The following is a 9,994-nucleotide window of genomic DNA, read 5'->3' as shown; positions in this document are numbered from 1 at the left end:
GGTGCACTCGATTTCCCAGAGTTCCCCCTCACGGAGGGGGTTGTAACATACGTCGTTCGAAAGGTCTACTCATTGGCTACAAGACTATCTTTGAACCATCCCCGTAGCTTGTCATAGGCCAGAGCTATTGTCAATCAAAGCTAACTTGTCCATTAGGGCAGCTCGCATGGCTATCATGCTTCTAACACATGTTTCTCGACAACGGTACGTCACACAAAGTTGTCACTGGTGTCTACGTACTCAGGAGAACTTCCTGAACACGCTGAGTGGTGTGAATCCCGGTGATACATAGGATAAGTATACGAAATATGTGGTTTTCTGTCAGAAAAAGTTATCGTTTGTTTTTTAGCAACAAAACGGTACTGTTTGGGTGGAATTATGCATCTTATGCAACGTAATGTCGACAAAACACGGTGGATATTCGGATTCTCTGGCTTCTTATGAACAGTATGAGACCAAGCATGTTGGAGTAGTATGAAGCCCGGATGTACACAAAGGCTGTAAGGTGAGGAGACACGGTGGTGGTGGGGGCATTTAGTAACGGACTAGTGATACAAGTTGTAGGTTTTAGCCATTCGGGATGGGTTTCATTCAGTCGACACGGGTCTCAAATGAATCCTGAGGCTCTGGGCTTTCCAATGGTGTATGCCATGACTATGTAGCTAGCACAATGACTCGGCTACGATTGACTTTACATTGAGATTAGTGATTGAACGAGTGATTTGTGTCGGTACCGGAACAAATGATGCACAACAGGTTAAGGCCTGAACAAAATCTCTTTCCACTTCAGGAAATTACACAAACTCAGCCAGCTGCTAGCTAGCTAGCCAGCTAACTAAACTGTTTAAATTATTAAAATTTCCCTCGGGATGACTAAAGTACCTATCTATATATCCATCTATCTATCTATCTATCTATCTACCTGTGCACACACCTTGGAGACTACATGATAATGATGATGGTAGTTGTGAATAGTAGCAACCAAAGTCTGAAGTACCATCACAGAGGCTAGCTACTGGTGTTTCTTACTGCAGCTTCTTCTGCTGTGTAAGTAGTTAATGTTAGTCTTTTCACAACAGCGACACCTCTGTTCAGGAGAATATTGCAACTAGTGTTGCGACCACCACGCGCGAGTATAAATGGTTACGGTGCTTCTGTGACGTCACATTGTCGCGCTACTGGTCGGGTGCGTCGAGTATGTGGGACGTTTAAGGGTGAGCTGTGGGTGTGGTCACGAGCGTGCTCTGATGCTGTGCGTTCACTCAAGGTGCAACTTACCTCAGCCCCAATGCTGGCTCACTTTGACATCTCTAGCCCCACCCTGGTTACCTGCGATGCATCGGCCACAGCCATGGGAGCGGTGCTGTCACAGACTCAGCAGGGTGTGGAGAAGCCCGTCGCCTTCGCCTCCCGGGCGATCAGCCTCCCGTCTCAATCCGACAGAGCAGCGTTACTCAGAGCGTGTAGCATTAGCCTGCATCTGGGCATGCGAAAGGTGGCACCTGTACCTTTATGGCCGTTCCTTCACCCTCAGAACGGATCACCGGGCCCTAACTGCACTGCTCTCCACATCTGGGACAGGCCGCAGGCCACTGAGGCTGCATCGCTGGTCTGACCGCCTCCGGCAATATAACTTTGACCTGAAGTTCACCCCGGGCAGAGATAATGTTGTAGCTGACCTGCTGTCCCGCTCCGTTCCACCCCACCCTGCCTCCGTTCCACCCCACCCTCTTTTCTCCCGCTGGGGCATCCCAAACACCATAACTACTGACAACGGCCCTCAACTCGTCTCTGCAGAGTTCACGTCTTACCTCAAAAGCAAAGGCATCCGTCATGTCCCACAGCTTACTATCACCCCCTAAGCCAATGGTGGTGTTGAACGGTTCCACCAGTCACTGAAGAACAGCCTCAGAGCTACATGGTCCAGGGATGGACCTTTCCACTGGCCATACGGCACACGCTTCTTCATTACAGAGCCACTCAGCACTCAACAACAGGTGTCTCCCCAGCGTCTCTCATGCTTGGCCGTGAGCTCCGTCTTCCCCTCGACCGCCTCAGCACCGTCATGCCTCAAGGGCCACCCCCTGGGGTCAAGGCCTCTGTTGCCCATCGGCAGAGGCAGATGAAGCAAAGATTTGACCTGTCAGCACGCGTTAAAGTTCCTGACATCAACATCTCAGATTGAGTCAGGGTCCGCAGGCCCCACAGAGGCAACAAACTGGCTTCATTTTGGTCCTCCCCTCTCCAAGTCACCCGCCAGTTGGGTGCAGCAACATTCTCATTGAATGATGGCACTCGGTGGCACTCAAGCCGCCTCCGCAGGGTGCCCCCTCCGCCACATACAATGGTGGTGACACCCCAAATCGTGCCTCCAGCTTGGCAGGACGTCCCGATGCCACAGCCGGTTCCTCAGATAGCTCCCACACAGGTCCCCGACACGCCTCTTGATTCGCCTTCTGGGACTGGTACCTATTCATCACACACTGCCCAGTCTCAGCCTCATGGCTCTCCGCGACCTGTTCGCACTCGTTCTCGCCCTGGGCACTAACAGGACTTTCAATTCAAATTTCATTGTCAGGCACCAAACAGCGGGCTTTCATGCGTCGGCTTGACTTTCGAAACATGGAAAGTAGGGTGCACCCTCATGGAGGTTGGCAACTGGAGCCGGACTGCGGTTGGGCTGATGACCCTCTGGATAGGAACGGGCCGAGAATCGAGGTGCCAGTTTACGCGATTCCACCCGCAGTGGGAGATCCTTGGCTGACAGCCACACCTTCTGGCCAACACGGGTAGGCGGGTGCCGGGCGATCTTCGGCGGTTAGCCCCAGTGGCATAGCTGACAGCTGACTTGGAGTAGATGCGGGCACGAAGCCAGTGACCAGGTACGACGGCAACGGCGGGCATAGGCGAGGGCAGACGGGCAGGACACATCTCCTTCCTGGCTGGGGAACAGGGGGGGCTGGTAGCCATACACACACTGGAAAGGTGACATACCAGTGGCAGAGCAGGTGAGGGAGCTGAGCATACTCTATCCACATCAGTTGTTGTGCCCAAGCCTGGGGTTTGCGAGAAACCATGCACCGCAGCGCCTTCTCCAGCTCCTGGTTTGCCCGCCCGGATTGACCATTGGACTGGGGGTGGAACCCAGAGGTGAGACTCACTGTGGCCCCTAGAAGACGGGCAGAACTCCTTCCAGAATGTAGAGGTGAATTGGGACCTCGGGTCAGAGACAACATCCCTGGGCAGCCCGTAGACGGAAGACATGATCAAGAACAGCCTGGGCAGTCTCTCTGGCAGATGGCAGTTTAGGGAGGGAATGAAGTGTGCCATCTTGCTGAACCGTCAACCACAGTGAGAATGACCGGCCATCCCACCTGATGGTGGGAGGCCAGTTACAAAGTCCAAGGAGACGTGGGACCAGGCAAGGGCTGGAGTAAACCAGCGGGGCCGGCAGTGGAGGACTTGTTCTGATTGCAGGTGGGGCAGGCACGACGAATTCTCGGACATCCTTCTCAAAGAAGACCACCAGAAGCTGGGCAAGGAGATGGCAGATGCGGGCGGAGCCCGGGTGGCAGGCAAGGCGGGAGTTGTGTCCCCACTGTATGACCCGGGACCTCAAATTCTCTGGGACGAAGAGACGACCGTCTGGGCATGCACTGGGACTGGGATGGTCACGGAGGGCCTCTTGAATTTCCTCCCTCGATATCCCAGGTCAGGGCAGCTACGACGCAGGGATCGGGCAGAATTGATGCAGGTTCCTGGGAGGGCGCCATCCTTATGAAACTGACGGGAGAGAGCGTCCGCTTGGTGTTCCGAGAACCTGGGCGGTATGACAGGGTGAAGTTGAATCTGGTGAAAACAAGGCCCAGCGGACTGTCTGGGGTTAAGACGTTTGGCATTGCGGATGTATTCGAGGTTTTTTGATCGGTCCAGACCAGGAACGGAACTGTGGACCCCTCCAGCCAGTGACGCCACTCCTCCAGGGCAAGCTTGACAGCCAACAGCTCACGGTTTCCAACATCATAATTGGCTCTGCAGGTGAAAGCCGGCGAGAGAAAAATGCACAGGGGTGCAACTTGTTGTCCTCCTCTGCCCATTGAGAGTATGGCCCCGACTCCCCACGCCTGAGGCATCCACCTCGACAACGAACTGCCGGTCTGAATCCGCATCTGGAGGATGGGGGGCAGTGGTGAACCGGCCTTGAGGGTATGAAAGGCTGTGTTGGCCTCTGGGGTCCAGAAAAAAGGGGTGTTTGATGCTGGTCAGAGCTGTGAGGGAGCGGCGACGGAGCTGTAGTTCGGATGAATTTCCGGTAGAAATTGGCAAAACCGAGGAATTGCTGCAACTTCTTCCTATTCCCCGAACTGGCCAGGAGGTAACTGCCGAGACCTTTATGGGTCCATCTGGATATTGCCTTCAGCGGCGATGTATCCCAGGAATGACACAGTCTGAGCATGGAACTCGCATTTCTCCGCTTTGACAAAAAGAGAGTTCTCCAGGAGCCGTCGAAGAACCAGCTGGACATGACGGGTGTGTTCGGACAGAGTTCTGGAGAAAATTAAGATGTCGTCCAGGTACACGAAGACGAATTTATTCAGCATGTCCCGCAGCACATCATTTACCAGCGCCTGGAATACGCTGGGGCGCAGGAGGCCAAATGGCATTACCAGGTACTCATAATGGCCGGTGTGGGTGTTGAATGCAGTCGTCACCCTCCCTTACTCGGACTAGGTGGTAAGCATTTCTAAGGTCCAGTTTGGTGAAAATAGTGGATCCCTGGAGCAACTCAAAAGCAGAGGTGAGTAAAGGCAGAGGGTACCGGTTCTTCACTGTGACATCATTCAGACCTCGATAATCAATGCAGGGGCGAAGAGAACCATCTTTCTTTCCCACAAAGAAGAACCCGGCACCAGCAGGAGAGGAAGACGGGCGGAGTCCAGCTGCCAGGGAGTCCCTGATGTAATCCTCCATAGTTTTTCTTTCAGGAGGGGATAGTGAGTAGAGGTGACCTTTGGGTGGAGCAGTCCCAGGGAGGAGATCAATGGCACAGTCGTACGGACGGTGTGGGGGCAGAGATGTGGCTTTGGTCTTGTTGAACACCTCTCGGAGGCCATGGTAACATTCAGGGACATTAGAAATGTCGGGGGCAGTGCTGGGGGGTACTGAGCCGGGGGGCAGCGAGGCAGCACGCAAACAGGTCAGGTGGCAGGCATTTCCCCACTCTTTCACAGTTCCGGAGGCCCAATCGAGGTGAGGATTGTGGAGACGGAGCCAAGGGTAGCCCAGGATTAGGGGTTGGCCTGGAGAGCCGAGCAGGTGGGAAGCGGATGGTCTCGGTGGTTTCCTGACACCATCATTGAGATGGGGGGCTGTGATGCTGGTAACTGTGCCACTTACGTGGACCGGCCCAGGGCCCGGCTGGAACAGGAGGGACAAGCGATGGCTTTCAAGCCCAGCTGACGAGCAAGTCCTGTGTCAATAATGTTTGCTTCTGCGCCAGAGTCCACCAGGGCTGCCAGGGTGTGGGTGGAATCAGACAGGTGAAGACAGACTTGGATGAGGGGTTTACGGCTGATGGAGGGCTGAATGTTCATTGAGCTCATCCGGATTCCTCCTACATTTGCTGGACAGGTGGCGACTCGATGACCATCACCACCACAGTACAGGCACAAGTTGGAGGTGATGCGTCGCTGGCGCCTGCAGGGGTTAGGGAGGCGCCGCCGATCTCCATCGGTTCAGACTGGTCCGCTGGCTAGATGGTGTGGCAGGTGCGACAGAAGGGCAGTTGGGACACTCCGGTGCTGGTGGATGGACTCTGGCACCCTCTCTCACGACGGCGGGCCTGGATCCTGCGGTCGATGTGGACAGCCAGAGCAATGGCTTCATCAAGAGTGGGGGGTTGATCATGGGAAACCAGCTCGTCCTTTATGTAGTCCGCCAGGCTGTGGAGGAAGGCATCCACCAATGCTTCCATGTTCCAGGAGCCCGACTTGCCACAGTTCGAAAGTCAATGGAGTAATCCGCAACAGTCCTTCTGCCTTGGCTAATACTCATCAGGGTCCGAGATGCCTCGGCTGTTGTGGGATTCCAAATCGAATACCTTGAGCATCTCCTCTGCGAATAGGTTGAAGGTTGCACATGCTGGGGTCTGGCGCCGAACTCCGCCGTTCCCCAGAGTCGAGCTCGCCCGTCCAGGTGAGTGATCACGCGAATCGACCCTCGCCCCTTCAGTGGCAAAAGTCCTGGGTTGCAGGGTAAACTGGACACGGCAGCTCGTCAGAACGCCCATGCCTGGGTTGGGTCGCCGCTGAACCGCTCTGGATTGCCGATCCTGGGTTCTGGGGCTCCGGCAGCCACGGCAGCAGTGGACTGGGCAGGAGACTCGGGTGCTGGGCCGGTGAGCAGGCTGGCTGGGGCTGGGCCGGTGGGAGCAGGCAGAGGAGAAAGGTTGGTGAGAAGTTGAATGATCATTGCAAGTTGTTGCTGTTGCTGCTGGAACTGCTGACGCTGTTGGTAGCCGGCTTGAAGTAGGGAGGCAATGTCAGCAGTGTTGCGGTTTACCTCTCTCTCTGTCTCTTCCAGGCGTTGCATGGCGGTGGGTGGTTCTGGTTCGTCGGTTTCCATAATGGTTCGACCGTGCGCTGGGTCCATGTTTGGTCAGATCGTACTGTCAGGCACCAAACAGGACGAGGACCACAAAAGCGCCACGCATAAAAAAAGTTTATTTAAGGGTTGGGGGTTAAGGGGTTTCAGGAGTTCGGGGGTACAGGAGTTCCAGAGTCTGCGTGTGTGTGTTCCCCCAGTAGCCGAACAGCGATGGCAGGAGCTGGATGATCCGGGAAGTCCTGGGGAAACACACACACAACCGCAATTGAAACGAAGCAGCAGTACAGTCAAGACTAGGCGGTATTCGAGAAGAGGGACGGAAGGCAGGTCAAGATTACCGGGGCTGGAGAACACAGAAGTAGTCGAGCGGGTCCGGGATCACAGGCAAAGAGTCAGAGGCGTTTTCCAAAACAGGCAGGTAACTGGTGCTGGTTGCAGACGATCTGACAAGTGTGGACTGAAAAGCAAGGCTTTATATACAGGGCATGATGAGTGGTAAATGCAGTGCAGCTGGTAGGTAAACGAGGGTGAGGCAGAGCAGAGCAGGAACAGGTGGAGGTCATCAGACAGGCACATAGAGAAATTGACTTTACTTACACGATTAAAAGAAGTCAGCAAATATTATTATGATTGTAGCAAGTTAACACAGCTGATCATGTTATCTGGCTACCATGTTATTTTGCTACTGGGGGCAGTCGTGGCCTACTGGTTACAGTAGCACTTCGGACTTGTAACCGGAGGGTTGCCGGTTCGAACCCCGACCAGTAGGAAGCAGCGAAAGTGCCCTTGAGCAAGGCACCTAACCCCTCACTGCTCCCTGAGCACTGCTGTTGTAGCAGACAGCTCACTGCGTCGGAATTAGTGTGTGCTTCACCTCACTGTGTGTTCACTGTGTGCTGAGTGTGTTTCACTAATTCATGGATTGGGATCAAATGCAGAGACCAAATTTCCCACAGGATCAAAAGAGTATATATACTTATACTTATACTTAACAAACAAAAACAGCCCTATTTGAGCTTTCATACATTTCCCCACAATGTGGACCGTCAAAGAAAATGGATTCAAGCCATCAGAAGAGAGAAAGATCCACTTTTCTAATGTCTCTAATAGCAATGCTGTTTGTATCATACATTTTATTAGCAGCGACCTGTTCAAAACACCTAGCGGTTTTAGCAGAGTTAAAGGAGAATTCCGGTGTGATATTGACCTAAAGTGTGTTGAAACATGATACCGAGTGTGAACGTATGTCTCATAGCCCATCTCGGCTTGTCCCCTGCATTCCAAAATCTGGCACTAGTTACGGCGCTGGCGCTACCAAAAGCTTTTTCAATGGGGTTGCCTCGGCATCGGCCTAGCCATGCAAATAAATCACTGTTTTACACCATTTACGAGGCTCAACGTATCTCCACACTTTATTAGACTTCCGAGGGCCCTGACATTTAAAACGAGATATTGAGAACTTTGAAAAAGCACTGGTAGTTTGCTTACAAGACGATTTATACAGACAGTATCTTCATGAATGAACAGGTATCATAAGGGATCAGATTCCAAAAATAATTCTGTGGAAATGCATGGATTCCAGTTGCTGCTACTGGAAGAAACTGGAATCCATGCATTTCCACAGAATTACTTTTGGAATCTGATCCCTTATCATACCTGTTCATTCGTACTCGTCGCTCGACTTATCATGACTAAATTCAAGATGGCTGCAAACGCTAAACTTCGTGAAGATACTTAAATATTTAAATGTGATGTTTGCTTCCTTTTCCTAAAAACACCAGTCTACTGCATGATATAGACAAACTTCCCTGTTTGTCTTACAGTGGGCAAGCGCGTTTCTTGCTCATTGTCATCGTTGTCAAGTCGTACCATAAGAAATACAATGTATGCACGTGTTTTAAGCTTCTTAGCAGTAATTAATTATCATTGTTGTTTACAGTGTAGCAGGATGTCAGCCTCAGGAAAAGAAACTGTTCATGATCTCTGAGTTTAATGTGGTGCTGTGATCTGTTTAATTATTTCTCCACTTGTCTATGTGTTTGCATCAGGTGCATTGGGTGCAGCTCACACAAGGATAGAGGAACTGGAGGTGCTGTTGTTGTCACGTGAGTATTTTCACTTCCTTGCTCTTCTACATGCATACACACACCATGCTAAGTTGTTAGTAATAATCACTGAATCCAAAATCAAGAAAATACGTAGAGAAATATATGTCACATACACGCATGCCAACATGCTGTTGAACAAGAACAAGACGCACGCACGCACACACACACACACACTATTGAAGAAATACGTCCATAAATGTGGAAATGATAAAAACGTCCATAAATGTGGACTGATAAAAAATATCTAATTTGTCTTTCAGAACTTTAATGAAGGACTTCTCACCAACTCCTCTCCACTGAAATGTCTGACTTTGTGTCAGTGACAAAGTCACACCAGGGAAGGCCATTGACCAGAAGCTGACCTTGCACCTGGATGAAATTCTGGTGACTCATTTTTAGAAATTAATGTGAGGTGCCTCGGTGATGCTGGTGAAGTCTCAATTCAATGGGGAGAACCTGCAACGGATCAACCACCTGACCATTTAGAAATTCCACCGTGATGGATCACAACGAAGCCGCAGGGGGAGACCTTGACCTGCCAGAGATCCACGTAGTGCTGGAGCACTTCTGGCTCTGGCTCCAGCTCCAGCCACTGCCACATAGCTGTGGTTTGCCGCGTTCCCTTGAGGATCCTCCCCGTCGACCACTGCTGGGTCCCATCTCCCCTGGCAACAAGGACCTCATGGCTTGCTGTGAGCCTGCTCTCCACAGGTGGCTCTGAGTGGCTCCAAGTGTGTAATTGGTTTATAGCTTGGTTATTCTATTAATTTTGGGTGTTCATGTATTGTTTCATGTTTTGTATTTCTATGATGTCAAGTTTTTCAATAAAATATTTCTTGTTGATACTTTGACATTAATCTTTTATAGGGCATATATAATGTGGATTTCACTCTGAAGCTTCCAGATGTTTTTGTTTTTTTTAAATGACCAACTGGTTAAGTTACATTTACCTGAGTGCATGGCTTGTGCAACAATGTGATTACAGAATCCTCTACCAGCAGCTGCTGCATACAAAATAGAACATCTTTTGTTCCCGCAGTCTTGCTGGCCAAAGTGGTGTTAGTAGTAGCGGGGTGAGTGGAACATACAGTATGTATACAAGTTGTGTGGGTGGGAGCTGGGGTTTGTGCTGATATAAAGTTGAGTGTCATCGGCGTAGCAGTGGAAGTTGAGTCCATGTTTACGGATATGACCTAGGGGTAGCATGTAAATGGTGAACAGCAAAGGACCAAGCACAGAGCCCTGGGGCACGCCATGGTTGGGGGTATGCCAAGTTTTGT

Source organism: Alosa alosa, chromosome 13 (genome assembly GCF_017589495.1).
Source record: "Alosa alosa isolate M-15738 ecotype Scorff River chromosome 13, AALO_Geno_1.1, whole genome shotgun sequence".
NCBI classification, from domain to species: domain Eukaryota; kingdom Metazoa; phylum Chordata; class Actinopteri; order Clupeiformes; family Clupeidae; genus Alosa; species Alosa alosa.
The sequence above is the reverse complement of the archived record's forward strand: the minus strand, read 5'-3'. Positions refer to the sequence as shown.